This window comes from Arvicola amphibius, chromosome 8, assembly GCF_903992535.2.
Source record: "Arvicola amphibius chromosome 8, mArvAmp1.2, whole genome shotgun sequence".
NCBI classification, from domain to species: domain Eukaryota; kingdom Metazoa; phylum Chordata; class Mammalia; order Rodentia; family Cricetidae; genus Arvicola; species Arvicola amphibius.
The window spans coordinates 80,534,059-80,557,727 of NC_052054.1; the positions used below are offsets into that span (position 1 = coordinate 80,534,059).

General features: G+C 46.9%; 1 pseudogene; it reads left to right on the top strand.

Annotated features, from left to right (window-relative positions):
- The first annotated feature begins 11,189 nt into the window (after positions 1–11,189).
- Positions 11,190–21,730, top strand: LOC119821885 (annotated as a pseudogene).
- The last annotated feature ends 1,939 nt before the right edge of the window (positions 21,731–23,669 follow it).

Here is a 23,669-nt window from a genome sequence, read left to right on the forward strand (position 1 = left end):
TCAGTTGCAGGGGACCCAGTACCCTCTTCTGACCTACTTGGAATGCATGTGGCGCACATACATCCAGTCAGGCACACAAACATAAACTATAACGGATAGCCTTAAAAAAGAAAGCCTTTGTCATATGGGGCCTACATTAGTAGACTGGAGCGGAGCTTCCAACTAAACACTTGCCCTTTGCACCACAGTGACTAAAATACCTGCCGGGAACGGTTTAATAGGTGGATCTGGGTCTCAGGAGGAAGTCTTGGAAGAGCAGCCTGTTGGGGTCCATGCTAGGGGCTCCTCCCTCATGATGAACTGGGAACATGATAGAACACAACAGGAAGCTGGGTGGCTGTAACCTTCCATGGTCTGCCCCTAGTGACCTATTTCTGCCCGTCATGCCCCACCTCCTAAAAGCTCCATAGCTTAAATACAGTGTCTTGAGCTGGGGACACAATGCTGAAAATATGAAAATATGGATTCACACATCACCTGTTCTAAGAGTGAAGTGTTGGCTTGGCGTGGGAAAATCTGTCCTCAAAATACTTTACTGACGTTTCCATTTGAAAGCTCCCATGCTCTTCTTGGCCATGGGCTGCCATCTTCCACACAGGACCCAACACCAAGGCTCTAAACTGGTGCTGTACTAGGTTCTTGGACTTCCCAGGATCCAGAACTGTATGGGAAGCCAAGTTCAGTTGAAAATGGAGTAGGTGCACACTTACCATCGAAGTGGCACAGAATCGAGCTGGCAAAATAGCTCCTTAATTTTATTTGCTTATTTGTCTATTTATTGTGTGTGTGTGTGTATGTGTGTGTGTGTGTGTGTGTGTGTATGTGAAAACACTCTCTCCTTCCACCACTTCGAGCCTCAGGGACTGAGCTCAGGCCTGTGCAAATGACACTTCTACCCACTGAGCCGTCTTGCACACCCTCCAATACTTTGGCGAGGATGGGGAAAGTAAAGCTTATGCTGCTGAGCCCTGGGGCCAGGCTGCCCGAAAGAAGCCTGGTTGGTCCTGAGACTGTACAACCTCATGCCTAAGTTTCCTGTAAAATGATAATAAAAATGGTACCTAGTTCAAATTCTTTTTCAAGTTTTGTACACATTAAAAACAAACACAAATATGTAAGACTAAAGTTATTATATTTTTAAGACAAGGACTAACGCATTGTGCAGTCCAGACTGACCTCAAACTCACGGTAATTCCCCCGCCTCAGCAACCCAAGTGCTAAGACTACAGGGAGTCGCCTTGCTTTATTAACATGTTTAAAGTGTTTATTTGTTTCCCCGGGGTCCTGTGACAAATGCCCATAGACATAAGGCCTAAGAGAACAGAAATGTGCCTCCTTGGAGTTCCAGAGCCACTGCCAGCAGGAGTGTGTAGGTGTAAGTGTCAGGAGGTCTGTGTAGGTGTAGGTGTCAGGAGGTCTGTGTAGGTGTCAGGAGGTCTATGTAGGTGTAGGTGTCATGAGGTCTGTGTAGGTGTCAGGAGGTCTGTGTAGGTGTCAGGAGGTCTGTGTAGGTGTAAGTGTCAGGAGGTCTATGTAGGTGTCAGGAGGTCTATGTAAGTGTCAGGAGGTCTGTGTAGGTGTCAGGAGGTCTATGTAGGTGTAAGTGTCAGGAGGTCTATGTAGGTGTCAGGAGGTCTATGTAGGTGTCAGGATGTCTGTGTAGGTGTCAGGAGGTCTATGTAGGTGTCAGGAGGTCTGTGTAGGTGTCAGGAGGTCTGTGTAGGTGTCAGGAGGTCTGTGTAGGTGTCAGGGGGTCTGTGTAGGTGTCAGGAGGTCTATGTAGGTGTCAGGAGGTCTGTGTAGGTGTCAGGGGGTCTGTGTAGGTGTCAGGAGGTCTATGTAGGTGTCAGTAGGTCTATGTAGGTGTAAGTGTCAGGAGGTCTATGTAGGTGTCAGGAGGTCTATGTAGGTGTCAGGATGTCTGTGTAGGTGTCAGGAGGTCTATGTAGGTGTCAGGATGTCTGTGTAGGTGTCAGGAGGTCTATGTAGGTGTCAGGAGGTCTATGTAAGTGTCAGGAGGTCTGTGTAAGTGTCAGAAGGTCTATGTAGGTGTCAGGAGGTCTGTGTAGGTGTCAGGAGGTCTATGTAGGTGTCGGTGTCAGGAGGTCTGTGTAAGTGTCAGGAGGTCTATGTAGGTGTCGGTGTCAGGAGGTCTATGTAGGTGTCGGTGTCAGGAGGTCTATGTAGGTGTAGGTATCAGGAGGTCTGTATAGGTGTCAGGAGGTCTGTGTAGGTGTCAGGAGGTCTGTGTAGGTGTCAGGAGGTCTGTGTAGGTGTCAGGGGGTCTATGTAGATGTAGGGGTCAGGAGGTCTATGTAGGTGTCAGGAGGTCTATGTAGGTATAGGTGTCAGGAGGTCTGTATAGGTGTCAGGAGGTCTGTGTAGGTGTCAGGAGGTCTATGTAGGTGTAGGTGTCAGGATGTCTGTGTAGGTGTCAGGAGGTCTGTGTAGATGTAGGGGTCAGGAGGTCTGTGTAGGTGTCAGGAAGTCTATGTAGGTGTCAGGAGGTCTATGTAAGTGTAGGTGTCAGTAGGTCTATGTAGGTGTAGGTGTCAGGAGGCCTATGCAGGTGTCAGGAGGTTGTGTAGGTGTCAGGAGGTCTGTGTAGGTGTCAGAAGGTCTATGTAGGTGTCGGGGTCAGGAGGTCTGTGTAGGTTCAGTCAGGAGGTCTGCATTCCTGATTGCTCTGTCTTTTCCAGACTCTGCAGGCACAAGACACACTTTAACTAGTAGCTATGTCATTCTGACTTCTTCTGCCTCTGTCTGTGCAGTGCCCCAACCTACCCCACCCCAGGGTCTTTCATGAGGACATTGGTTTTTTGTTTTGTTTTTTAAATTCAACTTCTTTGTTGATTCTTTGGGAGTTTCATATCATGCACCTGTACCCCAATTCTGCTCACTTTCCGGTCCCTCGATATTCTCCCCTCACCCCTGCAGCACCCCCCAAAGAAAACAAAACAAAGTAATAAAGCAACCAAACAAAAGCAAAAAGCCAAAACCCAAACAAGAACAAAACCTCTTTACTTCTCCTTCTTTCCTGCCTCTCCAGTACCTCTTCATCCGTCCTGGTGGCATTCGAGTCTCTGTGTGTCACACAGTATACCTCTTTGTTCTCTCAGCCTGACTGGCAAATGTTCATTGCAATGAGTCACTGGTCTGGTTCAAAGCCTGTGGTTTCTGGTCCCCTGTCATCACTGGATCAGGAACTCCTCTGGGATATCCTGTGGCCTCCTGGTGTCTTGGAGATCCTGTGAGTATTGTTCTACAGAGCCAGTCTTTTCATGAGCTCCTGCAGGTCCTAGAGGGGGTAGGTGTTAGGGTGGGCCAACTCAAGGCCCAGCTGTGCACTGGGTTGTAGCTGATCTGGTAAGTCCATGCCCTCATGAGGACGTTTGTTTTGTTTTGTTTCGGTTTTTCGAGACATGGTTTCTCTGTGTAGTTTTGGAGCCTGACCTGGAATGGAACTCACTCTGGAGACCAGGCTGGCCTTGAACTCACAGAGATCCGCCTGACTCTGCTTCCTGAGTGCTGAGACTAAAGGCATGCACCACTGCTGCCCAGATTCATGGGGACATTTGTAATTAGATGTCGTTCTTTTTTATTTGCTTGGTTTGTTGTCTTATTGGGGGTGGGGAACAGGACTCCCAAGAAGACCACCACAGAGCCACACTTCCGAATGCAAAAGCAAGGTGTTATGTGTTAAGTATGGGCTAGCACAGGTCCTCTGCCTCACACTGTGACACAGCAGATGGAGGGAGAAAGACCCTGTCTATTTTAATAAGGGGTTTATAAAAACAAAAACCACAAAGCAGTCATAAGGTTACAGTCTCAAAATACAAAATTACTTATCCTATATCTCAATCAGCTAAAGGTGAGGTAAATCTCAGCTGTTAGTTCCTGATAGGCTATTGGTATCTAAGGGGACAACAGCCCCTCTGGTTACATCCTCCAGACATCTGCTGTCCCTTTGTTAACCACAGGGGCAAAACAGTGGTTAATCAGGTACTTCAAGGACGATTAAAGCAAGCAAATGTAAACAGATGTTGTTTGAGTACCTGGTGGGTCACTTTGACCAGGGCAGACACAGTTTCTTGGGAACATTTATGTCTTTGTTGGACTGCATTCACCCCCCTGCTTAGGTCCTGTCTAAAATGGAGTTCTTTTTCAAAATGGAGTTTGTTTTACTTCTTCCCATCTAGTTCCTGTCATTGGATTTAGGCTCGTAGGGTAATTCAAAACAGCTTCAGTTTGGGACCCTGCACTTAATCTCCTCCACAGAGATCTCTTTTCCAAATAAGGTAAGGGCCCCAGTTGCTCACGGTTAGGACATAGACATTTTGGGGACAGAGCAGCTCAACCTGTTACAACACTCAGGCGAAGACTCGAAATGTCCACTAAAAGCTACATATCTTTAAAAATTATATTAGCAGCTGTGTTTATAGTGGCCCCAAGCTTGGAAGAGCACACATGCTTATTGCTGGCAGAATGAATAAGCAAATTGTGATACGTTCATAACAGAATACTGTGGAGTAAGGAAAGCGAGCAAATTTGCCACTTGCTTCAGTGCGGATGCTTTGCCGTTGATGCAGCTCCAGGCAGAACTGGGAGCGGGGAAGATGGCTCAGCATTAAGAGCTACAGAGCACTGGGAGTGTGTTTCCCAGCACTCCCATGATGTGGCTTGCAGGATGAACTGACCTCTACAGGAAACAGCATTCATGTGCACAAACCCACACACGCTCACAGAAATACACACAATTTACAAGAAATTTTCTAATTCTTTAAATTTTCTTTGCTAATAAAATCGCTGCTATATGCCTTCTGTAGAATTGCACCTGACTGGCGAGGGCAATTCAGAAATGCCCTGCCCACTCACAACTGAGCCGTTGGTATCTGAAAGACCAAACTGTGGCCTAGGAGGACAGGTTGCCAGAACAGAGTCACCAGTCTCTGAGGACAGCTGTGGTGGCATCTGGCCTGTGTTCCCAGTGAAGGAGGTTGAGGCAGCAAGATAAGGCTTTCAAGGCCAGGTTGGGTGATGTGGTGCGACCTTCTCTCCAAAAAAGAAAGAAAGAGAAATGAGAGTCTACAAAGCCAGGAAAGAAAGCATGCCCTTGGTGATGATCTCAGACTCAGCCCGCAGAACCCAAGAGGTCAGCCATGCTGGACAGATCAACAGTCACTTGTTTTGACTGTGAAGAGTGAGATTTTGTACTCTGGCAGCTGGAGCCCACTGACACTGTGGTCCGGCACTAAGCAGTCAACACACGCTTGAATGGGCAGGAAGTGGCCTGTCTGCAGGGATGAGGCCGAGTTAAGGGCAGAGGAAGGCACAGACCCTCTCCGCACACAGTCCTGTAGCTCTGGAACGATGCTTGAAGTCACGTGGTTCCTATCACCAGAGAGTTTCCTGTCAGGAAGCAACCAAAGCTCTCCTCGCCCTCCACAAAGCTCCTGGTTAGCGGGCACAAAGGAAGACGGCACCCCTCAGCCATGCACCCCTGAGTCACAGCAACTCAAAGGCAGGCATAAGAGGTGACCCCAGAGGTAGGAGTCAGTCACCCTGGCACTCAGGAGGCTGAGGCAGGAGGAATTATAAACTCAGGGCCAACCTGGGCTACCTAGTGTTTGGTCTCAAAAAAAAAAAAATAAAAGAGTCATGGCTGGAGAGCCGACTTGGCAGTTAAGAACACTTGGTATTCTTGCAGAGGAGCCAGGTTCAGTCACCTACACGGTGGCTCACAGCCATCTGTAACTCCAGTCCCAGGGGATCCAAGGCCCTCTTCTGATCTTTGCAGGCACCAGGCATGTTCTTTGTGCACATAAATACATGCAGGCTAAACACTCATACACATACAAGCATAAAATAAACAAACCTAAGAAACCCCAACTACAACAGAGCCCATATACGTGGTAATGATGGACTGACAGGATGAATGTCGGAGAGAACACATTTTATAGTCTTCCTGTTGTTCAAGGGGAGTGAAGGTCACTGACAAGGACTGGCGGTAAGATGGAGCGTGGAATCCAAGCTGAGAGCAGAAGCTGTCAGTCCAAAGACACTAAAGGAAGAAGAAGAAACAGAGAAAATGGGATAAAGAGAAAATAAACAAGACACATAGGATAGAATGGTTTAAAAAATGAACAACTGTAGGGCTGGAAAGATGGGCTCTGTACTTAACTGGATCCCCAGCACCCATATCAGGTGGCTCACAACTGCCTGTAACTCCAGCTCTAGGAGGATCCAGCGCCCTCTCCTGGCCCCTATGGGCACTACTCAATGCACATGCACACATAAATAAAAGAAAAAAAACCCTGTCAAATGAGAAGCAAAGATCTAGCTGTCACAAATCACACACACATGGGAAAGAGAAAGGACGAAAGAACAAGGAGGGAACAATAACTGAAAAGGTGATGTGCTTTTAACAGTGGAAAAAAGCAAAAGTATTCTTAAAAAGACAAACATTGAGGGGTGTGGTGGCACATGTCTGTGATCCCAGCACTCAGGAAGCTAAGGCAGAGGATCCTGAGCAGAGGCCAGTCCGGGCTTCATGAGTCTGCTTCAAAATAAAACAGGAAACGGATAGCATTGATAGAGTAATACATACGTTCACTTCATTGGGGGAAATAAAAAGGTTCTAGACTTGGGTGCACTCATGAGCAAATTTTATACAACTTGAAGGACATTTGTATTCTTTTTATTACATATAGAAGACTGATAAATCTTTGGGTACATTGGTGGGGAAGAAAGGGAGGGAGAGGAGAGAGAGGATGAATGTCAAGGCAGAAGGTACTTATCCAACAAACATAAAAGTATTATTGAGTATATTTTAATCAACTTCTAGTCAATATATTTAAAATTTAGACACAATGGATATCATTCCTAAGAATTACTGAAGTGTATTCAAGAAAAAAATCCTAAGGAGTTCTATAAAAAGTCAATAATTGAGCTACTAATTGAACACATACACACACACACCCTTGCACTCAGCATCTCTCCATGTCACGTCACGGTTTCCACACAGACACAGACCAAAGATTCTGACCTGGCTTCTCAAGGGAACGTCTAATTGAAATGCTCTCCAGAAAGAAAAGTGAGAGCTACTTCCTGGTCTGCCTCACAAGTCGGTTTGGCCTCTGGCCTGACTCTTGTCTTGCCCTTCCCAGGAGTGAAGTAGGCAGTTAAGGGTGAGCAACCAAGGGGAATTTTATTAATGTAAAATTAGCAATTCAAGCAAGGAAGATAGGCCACCACAATTAAATGGAGCTTTGGAAGTTGAACTCTTGGTAGCAGCAGGAGGCTGGCAGAGTTTGCTGGCACATGTTAGAAATGTCAGTCTTGTAGGTCTCCAGGAGAGTTACAAGGCTCAGTCCAGCAAAACCTCAGAAATGACAGGCCTTCGGGGGCACAGGGCAGCAGTCGGTATGGAGTCTCATCTGCAATGGGAGTATAGAGGCTCAGAGGCTGAGGAAAGAATGGGTTTCCTTGACTGTTGGCCGCAGGACGGGGCTTGGAGGCTGGAGCAGTTGGAGCCTCAGGGAGTTCCCTGTCTGAGGCAAAAACCTTGGAGGCCTGAGTATACAGGAAGGTTGTCTCCTGCTAGGTTTTTTGTTTTGTTTGAGACAAAGTCTCTCTAGGTAGCCCTGACTGTCCTGGAACTCACTGTGTAAACCATGCTGTCCTTGAACCCCCAGATTTGCCCACCTCTGCCTCCCAAGTGCTGGGATTAAAGGCATGTGCTGTCACTTCCAGCTTCTTACTGGTCTTGAAGGCAGTTTTCCTTCTTCTCCACCTCTTCCATCTTCTCCTCCTCCAGTGAGGATGAGCTGAGAATAAGCAAATGAAGGACTCTGCTGATGCGAAGCCTTTGCACCTTGTTACAGAGAGCCAGGTACGCCCTGCTCTCCCGGGTAAATGCATATGCGAATCAGTATAGAATAGAACCAATCAGAACAGAGGTTTTTGACAAAAACTGGAGTGAGAATGGGGACAAGGCAATCTAGTCAAGAACCTTTCCATCCTGGTCAGTGGCTTGGTTGCTCTTCCCACCGAAGTGATGGCAGTCTAGCTGGCACTCCATCATGGGAAGGCCACCCCAAAACAGTTCACAGGGGAGTTTGAAATAGTTAGCCCCAGCCATGTTCCAGTCACCTTTGCGTAGTGGGTACAGCAGTCCTTGGAGCGACTGCTTGCTGAGGCTGTTTTCATCTTTGTGGGCTCCAAGCACAGCTTGTTCCTGGCCCCTATTGTACGCAGGGCTTCGGGACCTGGTTTTTCCTTTGTTGCCAGCTGCTACTTAGGATAACAGCCAGGGCCCCTTTAACCCCTATCAAAACTATCATGAATCAAAATTTGACCAGTTTGTCAGTTTTCAGTGTGGGAAATATTGAACTCAGAAGCATAGATGCAAACACAATAAATAAAAATATCAGTGAGCTGAAGTTCATGGACCACTTTGTGCCAGGAACGTAAGGATGACTTGACAAAGCAAGCCAATAAATGTAACCCAGCTTATTAATAGATAAAAAGATGCAAAAAAATCTAGGCAATTCCACATTGATGCACGAATAAAATCACCCAGGAAACTAGAAACAGGAGAGTACGTCCTGAAACTGCTAGGAGAGGAGGCTGATAAACACATACACACACACACACACACACACACACACACACACACACACACACACTAATTTTAATCTTAAAAATTTAAGTTGGTTGCCGGGGCATGGTGGCACAGACCCTTAATCCCAGCACTCAAGTTGCAGAGGTGGATCTCTGTGAGTTCAAGGCCAGCCTGGTCTAGAGAGTGGGTTCCAGGACAGGCTCCATAGCTACAAGGAAACCCTGTCTCGGCAAAAAAAAAAAAAAAAAAAAAAAAAATTAAGCTGGTAAATGAAACATTATCTACAAAAGTTACATAAAGAAGAGTTTCAGCAGACTAAAACTCAAACATAGAAAATAACAGAAAAATAAGAATATTGGAGTATAAATCCAGAATTTCAAGAAAGAGAAAATATAGTAGCAAGTAAAATATTAAAGACACACTGAAAGGAAACTTCCCAGAACTGAACAAGATTAGGGGAGACATGGAGAGCACCCAGTGCAATTGGTAGATGTAGGAATGAGTGGGCTTCTCTTCCAGGTGGTAGTTGGAAGGACCCTGGAAGGTCTGGACAAGAAAGAGAACAGCTATTTAAGTTAACTTCCAGGCAGCGACCAACCAAGTGTAAGCAAGAGTAGCCATTTGGGGGCAACAGTGTCTCAAGATCAAACTGTCTGGGAAGATTACCAGTGAGCATTCTTTGAGGAGGCCTCTGGAAGACATTTCCACCAAAGTGACAGAAGCAATGTGAGCAGAGTCTGCCCTGCCTGAAGAAGACGCGCCTGGCTTGGAGACCGTACAGGCTGACTGACTGGTTAGCCACCTTGTAATTGTGGAAAGGCGGAGTGCTGCGGGATGGGCAATCAGCATCGTCTCAGCCTGTCCTCAGTCCCCTTAATAGTCACGCCTTAGTGACCTCCACGTCTGACCTAATGTCTTTGAGTTCCAGGTAATGCATTTAGGACTGCAGTTGCCTAGAAGACCACTGGCTTCCAGGTCCCCAACACTAAGATGTTAAAGACAGGGTGTGACACCTGTAGGAGAGGCTAGCCCCTTTCTAGTATCACCCGCTAACTTCAAGGCCCCAACAACGTATTTTGTACAGGCAGTGCTTTGTGACTGTCTTCCATGACTCTTGAAGTTCTACAGGGCAGCGGGCTTGTGAGGTAGCCTGAGTCTGTGATCCTGCGCTGTGGCCACTCAAATTTGACTCAGAATAAATTATCTCTTTTTATATTTAAAAATTTTTTTAGACAGTTTGTTCTTACTTATCTGTATGTTATGTTTGCCAAGTGTGTGAAGGTGCCCCCATAGGACAGAATAGGGTGTTGGATCCCCTGGAGGGGCGTTACAGGCAGTAATGAACCACCCAATGTGAGTCCTGACAGCTAACTGGGGTCAGCTGACAGAGCAGCAAGCATCCTTAACCACGGAGCCACCCGTCCAGCCCCTCCTTTTATATTAAAAATAAATTTACTGTTGTGTGCCACAGTGGACATGTGGGGGCCGGGGGCAGCTTTGTGAAGTTGGTTCACATGGGTCCTAGGGATTGAACTCAAACTGCCAGGCTTCTTCAACAATGCTTTTATCTGGGGCTCTGAATAAATTAGCTCCATTCCCTCTGGAGTTGTGTTTTGAGGGGATTCCATGAAATAGAAATGGAGGACAGACACAACATGATAGCAAAGTGACAGTCCAGAGCTCCACATCCCCATGCTCCACATCCCCATGCTCCACATCCCTGTGCTCCACACTCCAGTGCTCCACAGCCCAGTGCTCCACAGCCCAGTGTTCCACATCCCAGTGCTCCACATCCCCGTGCTCCACAGCCCAGTGCTCCACAGTCCAGTGCTCCACATCCCTGTGCTCCACATCCCCGTGCTCCACATCCCCATGCTCCACAGCCCAGTGCTCCATAGTCCAGTGCTCCACAGTCCAGTGCTCCACAGCCCAGTGCTCCACATCCTTGTGCTCCACAGCCCAGTGCTCCACAGCCCAGTGCTCCATAGCCCAGTGCTCCACAGCCCAGAGCTCTGGAGTGGAGCGGAAGAACAAAGAAACCAGAGATGACAACCCTCAGATGGAGAAAAGGGCACAGCTCCATGCAGAAGGAGAAACAATGAGGGTTGTCCAAGGAGGAACTCTGACGGTGGGACACACATGCCTCACCTTGATGCCTGTGTTCCTAGTCACATTATACAGTCCCTGAAAGTTAATTCAATAAGAATCATAGGATATCAGTTTGGGGAGGGTGGCTGGAGAGGAAAGAAAACACTTGAGAGAGGAATGACGCCGTGGTCTGAATGTCCCCTCCAAAGTCATTGAAAATTGAACTGCTGTTGCAACACTATTAAGAGAAGGGGCCTGTCAGAGGTGATTAGTTCACGGAGGTGCCGTCTTCAGGAATGGACTGAGTGGGTTCCTGAGTTTTAAAAATTGTGTGTTTGTCACGCACACGCACACACACACACACACACACACACGCACACACACGCGCACACTCAGGACCTGAGTTGTGTCCCCAGCACTCATGTAGAAAGCTGGCCCTGATGGCATGGCGATGCCTGTCTGTACATAGTCCTTGGGGATGGAGAATGGCAGATCCCAGGCCCCACTGCTCAGCCAGTCTAGTCAAAATGGCAGGCTTCTGCCAGGCCTGGTGATGCTTGTCTCTAATTTTATCACCTAGAAGGCAGAAGCAGGGATAGAAATCCCTGTGAGTCCAAGGCCAGCCCAGTGCTAGAGTTACAGGGCTAGACCTCCAAGCTGAGCTTTTGACACGGGTCTCGGGGATCCGAGCTCAGGTTCCTGTGCTTACCCAATAGGTGCTGTGTTGACTGAATCGCATCCCGATCCTAAGATCTGTTTAGGGTTTTCCGGTTTTCCTTTTTGTTGTCGTTGACATAGAGATTCTCTGTGTAGCCCTGGTTGTTCTGGAACTCACTCTGTAGACTAAGCCGGCCTCAAATTCAGAGATCGACCTGCCTATGCCTCCTGAGTTCTGAAATTAAAGGTGTGTGCCACCATTAGGCTAAATTGAAACATTCTGTCTCTAATAATAATAATAATAATAATAATAATAATAATAATAATAATAAATAATCTCATCACACTCCAGACTAGGAAAAGCCATAGTCTTTGGAGGTGGAGGCCCACGAATCAGGAAATTTCCAATTAATTATTTTTATTTTCTTGAGGTAGGGTCAATACATAGCCCAGCCTGTCCTAAAATTTACTTTGTAGACTAGGCTGACCTGGAGCTCATAGAGATCCGCCTGCCTTTGCCTCCCGAGTTCTGGGATTAAAGGTGTGCGCCACCACACCTGGCTTAGCTGACTTTTAAGGTTAGCATACAACGTGATGGGTTTTATTATTGCATTTTTATACATACGGTGCATTCGTTATACTTGGTTCTTAATCACAGCCTCCTCTATTGCACACCTCCATCTCCCCATCCCCTTCTCTGGTTCCCTTTCTCCCCCCCCCCCAAATCATCTTCTTCTCTGTTCTAGAATGACATGGCCTTAAACAGGACAGGGCTGAGGAGGGGGAGGAGTTGGGAGGGCGGGAGATTGAGACAGGGTTAGCTGTGTACCCCACGCTGGTTCTGAACTCACTGCGATCCTTCTGTTTCATAATGAATCATTATGATCCCAGAATGCATAGCCACATCTGGCTTGACATCAGGAAAAATAACTAAATATTTTTTTAAAAAAATATGTGTATTATATGCATATTATATATATGTATATACATAAAAACACATATTTGTGTGTATAAGTTTACGTATGCTGCATGCATACAGGTACTGACAGAGGCCAGAAGAGGGAGTTGGACCCCCCTCGAGGCGGAGTTACAGGCGGTTATGAGCTGCCATGTGGGTGCAGGGAACTGAATCCAAGTTTTCTCCAAGAGCAGGAAGCAAACATTCTTAACTACTGAGACATCTCTCCAATCAGAAACAGGCATTTTTAAAAACTCCAACAGCTCTCGCATAGTCAAGGATGAAAACCACTGAATTCAGGTGCTTTTTCCGTGCGCAGGAAATGCCTGAGAGCATCAACGATGAATAGATCTTGTGAGTCTGGCGTTAGAGCCGGAAGGCTCTGCCGCTGGCATCTGGGCCACAGCGGTTGGAAGGAGCAGAAGCCGCCGATGGAAGACACAGGGATCGTGGTTCTTGTGCCCTCTAGTGGTCAGAATAGACCTAGCAGTTTCAGGCCGAGAAGCTAAGGTAAGCAACCCTCTGCAGTGTTCCTGGAGCCCGTGCGGAGTCCTTCACTGGTTCCTCCCTCCGCAAGCCCAGTCAGCTCACACCTTGTCTTTGGCCTTCTAATAATCCAAGCAGACCTCATCCAAGCTGTTCCAACTTAAACAAATTATTTATATGTATGCATACATGTCTATGTGAGTACATGCTCTCTCTCTCTGTCTCTGTCTCTGTCTCTGTCTCTCTCTCTCTCTCTCTCTCTCTCTCTCTCTCTCTCTCTCTCTCTCTCTCTCTCTCTCTCTCTCTCTCTCTCTCTCTCTCTCTCTCTGTGTGTGTGTGTGTGTGTGTGTCTGCTCAAAGAAGCTAAAAGAGGGTATTGATTCCCCTGGAGCTGGAGTTACAGGTGATTGTGAACCACCATATTGGTACAGGGAACCAAACCCAGGTCTACAGGAAGAGCAGCGAGTGCTCTTAGCCACTGAATCATCTCTCCAGCTCCACTGGTCCAACCCAAGCCCCATCCCAACCTGTCAGCTTGGTCTGTGCTAGTACAATCTGCACCTCCGTTTCCTTCCCCCTCCCCACCTCACAAACTTCTGTGTGTCCTTCATTTTCTTTTTATGGTTCTTGGAGCAATTTAAACTCCCAGTTTATTTTCAAAAAAGAAAATAAAATTATAGTGACAAGACAAAAAACAAACAAGAAAAGTTAGACGCTAAATGGGTGTTGCTTTTCTGAGATTATCTTCTGAACTGTAGAGTTACACACAGCACGCATCCCCTCACTCTCTCTGTAGGTGGAGTTTTTTGTCAGACTGCCTGCTCCTCAAATAGCCACACAAGACTTGTTACTAATTATAAATACTTAGCCAATAGCTTGGGCTTGTTAGTAACTAGCCCTTTCAACTTAAATTAACTCATATTTCTTATCTACACTCTACCATACGGTGGGTACCTTTTTTTCAGCATGGCATGATCATCTCCTGCTTCCTCTGCATCTCGCCGGCGATTCTGCCCCCTTCTTCCCTGTCCTCTGTTTTTATCTGCAAGTCCCGAATAACCTTTTCCTGTCTAGCTGTTGGTCAGTTGGCTTTTTATTGAGTCAATGAGAGTAATACATATTCGAGTGTACAAAAGGATTATTCCACAGCTCCCCCCAGACAAAGATAAAAATAAATGCATAAATCAATAAATGGATGCTGTCTTAATCTGCTCTTTGTGTGGCAATCTATTACATATCCATAAAAAAGAATGGTTTTATAGGCATCCCTGTAATAAGCCAGCTGAGAATGGCAAGCACCCCACAGTCATGCCCGGTGACTGTTGTCCACTTGCTCCCGGAATCCGGCTTCTACAGGACAAGCCACGGGGATGTAACAGACTCCTACAGATTACTCCTGCTCCTCCTTCCTTCATGGGTACACTTCTCTTTGCCATGTGGTGTTTGCTATCAGGGACTCCCAAAAGCTGAGCTGGAGAGGAAGTCAGGAGTGTTCCATCTGTCTCAGTTGCATTCTCCCAGAGATGACTATCTTATAGGATATGGAAATACAGGAATAGGATACCCCTCTAGATGGAGACACTCCCTTGTCGCCTCCCTTGAGTGTTGGGCCAACCCTAGAAAGGTGGGTTCACTATAAGATCATGTACTTTTCCTCCCCCAAAGAAATACGCAATGTACATTTAAAGAGAAAAAACCTTACTAAATTTAATCTCTCATTCAAGGCTTGTGCTGGAAGAGATCCGGAGATGAGCACAGTTAGGACAAGTCTTGGACATCATGTCAGGTAGCTGCTCACAGCAACCACAGAAGCAGTTAACATGCAGTCACCTAGAGACATGGCTCATGTTTGTCTCAAAGCCTAAGTGATGTATGGTCCAGGAGACGAAGGACCAGCTTATCACCCAGACCTCCCATCCTGTTGCCAGGTCTGTGTTCAGCCATGGATCCAGCTACGCACTTGTTCTTGTGTTGTGTTTTTGCAGAGGCCCCAAGTTTGGTTCCCAGCACTCCCATTGGAAGGCTCTTGAATGCCTGTAACTCTGGTTCCAAGGGATGCAACACTTCTTTATGTCCTCTGTGGGTGCACACACATGTACAATACACACACAGAAACAATTTTTTAAAAATAACAATATAAACTGATGAAATGGCTCATAGGTAAGAACAATAGTCACCAAGTTCAATGGCCTGTGTTGCATCCCTAGACCCACATGGTGGAAGGAGAGAACCAATTCTTGCAAGTTGTCCTCTGACCTCCACACATGTTCTGTTTTACACACACACACACACACACAGAGAGAGAGAGAGAGAGACAGAGAGAGAGAGAGAGAGAATAGATAATAGATAACAATAATTGTTTTAAAAATAAAAGGAAATAAGACAAAAATGGTGTGCTTTCAGGTGAATACGTATTCATTGCCAATGGGTCTATTTGCTCAGTTATTGCATTTCCATTTTGGCTGATTTTTTTGAGGCTGGGTCTGTCTTAGTCAGTATTCTGTTGCTGTGGAGAAGTAGCTGAGAGTTCTATACCCAGATCTTCAGGAAGAAAGAGACACTGGGTCTGGCATAGGCTTTTGAAATCTCAAAGCACACCCCCAATGACACGCTTCCTCCAACAAGGCCACACCTCTCAATCCTTCCCAAAGAGTTCCAGCAACTGGTGAGCAACCATTCAAGCATATGAACCTACGGGGGCCATTCTCATTCAAACTGCCACACCATGTCCTCATGGGCCCACCGTGTGCTCTGAATTCTTTGTATTACTTCAGGAGAGGGCAGTCAGAATGATTTTCAGTAAATCTGAGGGCAGCATGAGCCGAGGTCCTTGACTCCATTCTCAGGGTGTTTGTTCTCTGCCTTATACTTGGGGATCAGATGTAAGCTCTCAGCTACTGCTCAGTGCTATGCCTGCCTGCCACCATGCTATGGTCATAGGCTCTAACCCTCTGGAACTGTGTGCCCCCAAAGTAAATGCTTTCTTCTGTGAGTTTCTTTGGTCATGGTGTTTTGTCATGGCAACAGAAAAGCAACCAAGACACGTGGGAAGTGACACTAGTGAACAGGGAAGAGTATTTCAGAGCAGTGAAAGGCCTCTAACAGTGCGTATGCTGTGCTCTCTTGGACGTGGCTAAGCAGGAGGCAGAGTTTGCTGGAATTCTCAAGGCCTTTAGTCTTTTGTTCCGTAACTAGGGAGTCGCTGGCCTTTGTGCGCTGAGTCTTTAAGGCCATGCTCCTCTTTCTGTGTTGCTCCACAGATGGAGCACTGGGGTCAAGCCAGCCATTTCCCAGCACAGCCTAAAGGAACATGGTGGGTCCACATCTGTAGCCCCAGCCCTAGAAAGGTGGGAAGCAGGAGGTTTAGAACATTCAGGTTATCCTCAGCTACAAACCAAATGTGAGTCCAGCCTGGGATGCATCAAATCTGTCCCTAAGAAAGAATGGTAATGTATGTCCCCAAACAACCATATCCACCTCTTCTTTTTGTCATGGGCTCAGAAGTGCCCTAAAGGGACTGCAGAAGCCCACTGAAAGGCACACCTCCAGCCACCCCTCACACAAGAAGGCAGACATAAATGCCACCACTTAGCTTCATTTTGTAAACAGTGTGTGCTCTTTCCCTGCTGTGGGTCTCTACCTTATATTCTGTCAGTTTTTCTGTGAGTCCATGTCAGATTTATCTGCGATGAGGTGCATACTCAGAAGTGCTTAGAGGAGGTGTGTTTGTAGTGAACATAAGCAAATAAACATCCCTCTTCCTCATTTGGCGCTGTCTTAGTTAGGGTTTCTAGTGCTGCAACAAAACTCCAGGAGCAAAGCAACTTGGGTTGGAAAGGGTTTATTCGGTTTACACTTCCTCAGCACTGTCCGTCATCCGAGAACGTTAGGATGGGAACCTGGAGGCAGGAGCTGATGATGCTGAGGCCATGGGGGATGCTGCTTACTGACTTGCTCCTCATGCCTTGCTCAGCCTGCTTTCTTATAGAACCCAGGACCACAAGTCCAGAGATGGCACCACTCACAATTGGCTGGGTCCTCTCCCATCAATTGCCAATTAAGAAAACGCTTGCCTACAGGCTTGCCTACTTCCCTCTCCAAGGGAGGCATTTTCTTAACTGAGGCTCCCTCCTTTCAGATGACGTCAGCCTGTGTCAAGCTGACATAAAACTATACAGCACAAGTGGGCAGTGTCTTTGAGAGTCAGCTGAAATGGAAGCCTAAGATACATTTGAAAAACAACTTGTCATGGGGCTGGAGGACTGTTCAGTCAGTAGAGTGCTTGCCTTGCAAGCAATAGTACCTGGGTTCTAGGCCAAGTATCTACTTTAAAAAGTTTGGCTTAAGTTACTTTTGAAATTGCAGGTCAAAGTTGGAGTGTGTTAACACCTTATGTCTGCTATCAATACAGGATCTAACATTGTAATCAGTGCAGTGTGTGCTGCTGTCGGGACAGATGAACAGACACTGGAATCAGTGCAGTGTGTGCTGCTGTCGGGACAGATGAACAGACACTGTAATCAGTGCAGTGTGTGCTGCTGTCGGGACAGATGAACAGACACTGTAATCAGGACAGTGTGTGCTGCTGTCGGGATTGATGAAACAGAACGGAGTGAATCAGTTGGCCCCATATACACAGACAGCAAACTCTCTACAAATAGAATTAATAAAGGACAACTTTCCAGATTATAAATAAATAAACAAAAAGCCTGGCTTGATGACATGCACTCGAAAACCCAGTGCTGGGGAGGCAGAGGCAGGAGAATCCTCAGAGCCTACTGACTAGCCAATCAAGCCTAATTATTGAGCTCTGGGCCAATGAGAACTTGTTACAAAGGAAGTGGATGACATTCCTAAGACTAACACCTGGAGGCTTCCTCTCACCCTTGCACATACACACACAAGCATGCCACACAAGTGCACATACACACATGTATTAAGTGAAAGAATTTGCTTGTAAAATGTCCTATTTTGTTGTTCCCATCAACTTGACACAGGTTAGAGTTACCTGGGAAGAGGGAACATCAACTGAGAACATGCCTCCATCACACTGGCCTGTGGGTATGTCCGTGGGACATTTTCTTGATTGAGAAAAGATGTGGGAGGACCTGGCCTGCTGTGGGGGGGGTACCATCCCTACAACAGGTGGCCTTGGGTGTATAAGGAAACTAGGGGGACAGGCCAGGAGGGGCATACACTCCAGGAAGCAACACTCCCCAGTGGTCTCTGCTTCAGGTCCCACCTCCAGGTTCCTGCCCTGAGTTCCTGCCCAGGCTTCCCCTGATGATGGACTGCGTATAACCTATAACCCAATCAAATCCTTTCCTCCCCATGTTGCTTTTGGTTGTCGAAGAACAAAGTAAGGCATAAAACAACCCCCCAAAAGACATGCATGCGAGACGGTAGATCGGGGTGCAAGAGTTCACACTCAGCATCTGGCTCACGAGGCAGCTTCTGCTTTCCAGTTGGCGATGTCATCAAGGTCTAGTGAGCCCTCTCTCTGAGGCTTTCCTTCATCTGTGCTTCACACACAGGCTTCTTCTGTGGGATCAAAATAATATATAAGAATTTGACGGTCCAGCCGGGCGGTGGTGGCGCACGCCTTTAATCCCAGCACTCGGGAGGCAGAGGCAGGCGGATCTCTGTGAGTTCGAGACCAGCCTGGTCTACAAGAGCTAGTTCCAGGACAGGCTCCAAAGCCACAGAGAAACCCTGTCTCAAAAAAAAAAAAAAAAAAAAAAAAAAAGAATTTGACGGTCCAGCCCTAAACACAATGTATGGCTGCCTGCCTCCTAAGTAGACCTTTGAGGGATTTTGAATCGCTCCTTGGGGTCGAATGGAAAGTAACCTTTGACCTGGAGATTTCCTGCCTCTTTTACCAGGATTCTAGGTCATGTTTCTCAAATGATGCCTTGCATAAACGAAGGTTTCAAGCCAGGAAGGGTGAAGGGCAGGGCAGGGGACAGGTTTTATGACCCCTTGGTGGCCCTGCCTGTCCTGCTTTCATCACAATCTGCCCTTCATCTGCTCAGCGTTCACATCACCCTGTCTCAGGAGCCCTGGCTTCCGCATTCTGGCCCTGAAGATTCATTTGTCTGCTGAATGGGTTCTCCCGAGCAAGTTTTTGGCATAACCTCAAACCAAAACTGAATTTAAGAACTTATGTAGCATCTCTGGAACCGTCCTCCGCTGGGGAGCCCTGAACACCCTGCTTTCAGGTAGCTCTTGAACTGTGCTAGGGGCTCAGGAGGAGTGGAGGAAACATGCGTGTCCCATGATCTATGCATCTCACCTCATCTCTTGGCAAGGGCAGGGCGCTGAGAATGTTTACAGGTCCAGCCTTCATTTATCGGACGTGGGCCATGGCCAGGTCATTGTGGACATTGTCCATGCAATACTTCTCACGTCACCAAGTGACTTTTCTTCTTGTTGCTCTGGTCTTGGCCATCTTTGGTTGTGGCTACTGGCACCAGAAGAGCCAGATTCACAAGACTGAGCTAATCAAGGCAGTCGTGGCTGAGAGAGAACGGTATTGGCTGCAAGACAAACCATTTCCAAAACTGATATATCCCCAGCCAAGTGCACTTAAACCCGCTAGGAGAGATGTCCTTGTGTTGACCAGTTGGCTCGCCCCGATTGTGTGGGAAGGGACTTTCAACATTGACATCTTAAACAAGCAGTTCCAACTCCGGAATGCTACCATTGGGTTGACTGTGTTTGCTTCTCGAAACTACTTGGCGTACCTGGAACAGTTCCTAAGGTCCGCGGAGACATTCTTCATGGTGGGACACAGGGTGAACTACTACATCTTTACTGACCAACCTCATGCCATTCCTCGGATCCCCCTCCAGAGTGGAAGAAAAGTGATCACCTTCCAGATCCCAAGTTTTGAGCACCAGAAGGACATCTCCAGGCAGCGCCTGGAGTTCATCAGCATCTATTCCAAACAGCGCTTTCACAAGGAGGTGGCTTATCTGGTGTGTTCCGATGTGGGCGTCACCTTCCAGCACGACGTGGGTGTGGAGATTCTCTCTCCTCTGTTTGCCACCCTCCATTTGAGCTTCTACATGGCCAGCAGGGTGGTATTACCCTACGAACGGCGGCCTAAGTCACAAGCTTATATCCCAAACGATGAGGGGGACTTTTACTACACAGGGTCCTTGTTTGGGGGATCAGTGGCAGAGATACACAGGCTCACTGCAGCCTGTCACCTGATGATCGTAACAGATCAGTCCAATAACATTGACGCCCTGGGGCACGGCGAGAGTCACCTGAACAAGTACCTGCTTTACCACAAACCCACCAAGATCCTCTCTTTAGAGTACATGTTTAATAAGAAGACAGCTTTTGAGAGGTGGGTGGGTGAACACGTCAATTTGTTCAGCCTCGTCAAGAATGTTAAAATTTTGGAGTTGCCCAAGGATTACATTCAGACACATAATAAAGACATCGTCACAAACTATTCAGAGAGAGAGAGAGGCTGGTCACTGCTACACTCTAACCATCCTTTTAGTATGCTCCCTCTCTCTCCGTTTAAAGATTTATTTTATGTGTAGGAGTGTCAGAATGTACATTCCTACACCACATGTGTGTAGTGTTCACAGAGACCAGAAGAGGGCATCTGACCCCCATGGAACTGGAGTTGTTAAGGCTGTCTGAGCAGCCATGTGAGTGCCTGGGAACAAACTCTGCTTCTTTGCAGGGACCGCGAATGCTCAGACCACCAAACTATCTCTCCAGCCCCCCACCTTCAGCACACTCTCTTCATTTAAAACCAGCTTGACAGAAAGGGTAGCCCCACTTTTCCCTGCATGCTGAGAAAAGTTGTCAACAAAGTCCCAAATGTGGCAGAGCACAATAACACACAGACACACACCCACATACACATATACCACACACCAACACACACACAAACACATAGACACATGCAGACACACATACCACATACACATACATAACCATACACCACCACACACACAAACACACTGATACACAGATGCACAACACACACAAACACACACAGATATACAGACATACAATGCACACACAAACACACACAGACACACACCTCATACACACATACATCACACACCAACACACACAGAGTCACACAGACACACACACATGCACCACACACCAACATACATACACACCACACACACACACATATACCACACATACTAACACTCACACAACATACACACACAAACACATACAGACACACACACCACACATACATACACACACACCACACACCAACACACACAGACACACAGACAACACACACATATACCACACCCACACCAACACACACAGACACACAGACAACACACACATATACCACACCCACACCAACACACACAGACACACACACCACATACACCACACACCAATATACATACAACACACCACATACATACACACATATACCACACACACACCAACACACACACACACACACACACACGCACACACACACACACAGGGAGGCCAGTCTCCAAGCTCAGGTGTAAGTTCTTGCCCTGCCCTCATCAAGTTTCTCTAAAGACCCTAAAGAGAGAAGAGTGCCATGTCAGCCTGACGGAAGGTACCAGACACCAGAGAAGACGTTGCTTAGGGATCAGGGGGAAAGTCTCCTAGATACAGACTCCTGGTTCCTTCATCCTGTTTTGTGCCACCTCCCTCCCCTAGGACAAACGAATGAGCACACTTTTATTTTTAGATTCTGTCTAAAGTGGAAAGATTCTATCAGCATGTGGAAGAGCATGACTCCAAAGGAAGGCTGCCGGGCCCTTGGCTGCCTCTCTGTCCCTGTACAAGTGTCCACAGTGCCAGGAGACTCTGTCCAGAGTGAAGCCGGTCTCCCTGCCTTCGGCCAGCCTATGCCTGTCACTTACAGCTCACTGTTAATGTCGTGATTTGTCTATTTCCCACCAGCAGGAAAGTCATACTCGTAGCAAATAGGAAGTTTGCGTTGCCATGAAAGCCTGCCTCTTAGAGTTAAAAATGATTTTTAATGGGGCAGCAGAAGGGGCTCGGTCAGTAAACTGCTACACAGATGTGAGGACCCAAACAGTGCATAGGCAGCCATGTCGTTGAGATTTCATGGGTGTGGCTTCTGGTCATATGTAGAAGGATCCATTTTCAAAGCGGATGTCCAGGCCTTCTGACTCTGAGAGCTTTTCTGCCTCCTTTTCAGTGATGTTCCCTGGGCATTAACGTGCTGTCTTGTAGAATCAAGTGGATCTAACCACAACACCACCACTACCACCTCCACCACCATCACTCTGCACCATGGTGAATTATTTGTAAATGGAGTCTGCACATTGGTTTCTTGGCCGCCCAGACCTGAATAATCACACAGAAACTATATTAATTATAACAGTTTGCCCGATGGCTCAGGCTTATTTCTAACTAGCTCTTATGTCTTAAATTAACACATTTCTATTAATTTATGTATCACCACCAGAATGGTTCCAGCATCGTTCTCCTTCGGCAGCTACATGGCATCTCCTCAACTCCACCTACTCTCTATATCTCTCTTCAAATTTTCCACCTGACTTTGCTAAGCCATTGGCCAAACAGCTTCTTTATTAACTAATGGTAATAAAACATATTCACAGCATTACAGAGGGAAATCCCACATCAATTATTCTCTGTAATGGTCTCTATCTACTGTAAAAAGAAACTACTTTAAGAAGAGGAGGGAGCTGCTCTTGGCAGTGGATATAAAGCTAGGATCCAGAATACAGAAGTTCTCTGCTTTAGGAAAGTGGCCGTAGTAGGTTCCCCTCTAGGTTCCATGACCTCACTTTCCAGGTAGTTGTAAGCTTATGGTAGCAGGCATGAATTCCCATATTATGTGTAGGTTGGAAGTCCAATTGGAGAGCTGTTAGGTGCCCCTAAGATACAAGCACCACTATTGCTTCTTTGGAGACATCTTTCCAGGACAGTAGTCGTGATTTGCTGGTATCACTGGGTAGTCTATGGATTGCTTTTCTCCCATGGTGGCTTGCATAGCATCTGCTGGTACTATGAAAACCCATCCTTAGGGAGGGGGCTTCTGGGCCTAGGTTGATTCCTCCAAGTCCTGTGTCCATCGTGCATGGTGCCTTCAGCAATAGGCACTCACCTTCGAGTTCTGGGAGGCAACGAGTGGACTCCACCTGACCAACAACTCCAAAGTGAGTTTCCCATGCCTGGGAGTGGGGTTGTGTTAGTCTGTGCTATTAAAAGGAAGCACTGTAGTGTGACTTCCTTTAAACTCTATACATATGCACACCCATACACCTATATATTACATGGAGTCTTAGGTAAACACAAAGAAATATGCCCTGTGGCTTTTCCAAAAAGACTTAGTGTTGCTTATTTCTCTTCTCTCCCTCTCCTTTACTGTTACTTTCCTTCCCCCCACATTTAAAGCACCCCCTTCTTTGCACATTTCCACTTCCACAGCACCCCAGCTCCTCCCTGCCTCCCACCATGGTCCTTTCTTTACTTTCCTGGTTTCTGTGGTTCCTCCAGGTTACAGACCCACATCTGAAAACTTGGAGCTGGGAACCTCGGATATGACAGAATATGTAGTCTTTGTCTTTCTGGGTCTGAGTTACCTCACTCAGTGCCTATGTGAATAGGCAAAACCTTACCAGGCCCCAATACAGATGAGGATGTACAGGCAAATGATGCCTCCTGAGAGAGAGAGAAGCAGTCTTCTCCAGGGGTGAGTCTCCTTGTTGCTTGTCCAACACCCCAAGTGACCATCCCTAAAAGCAAAACGTATAAACAACACTAAATGGACTCAGCAGGTTGAGTTTACATATTAATTCATTTATATATAAGTATGTGTGTGTGTGTGTG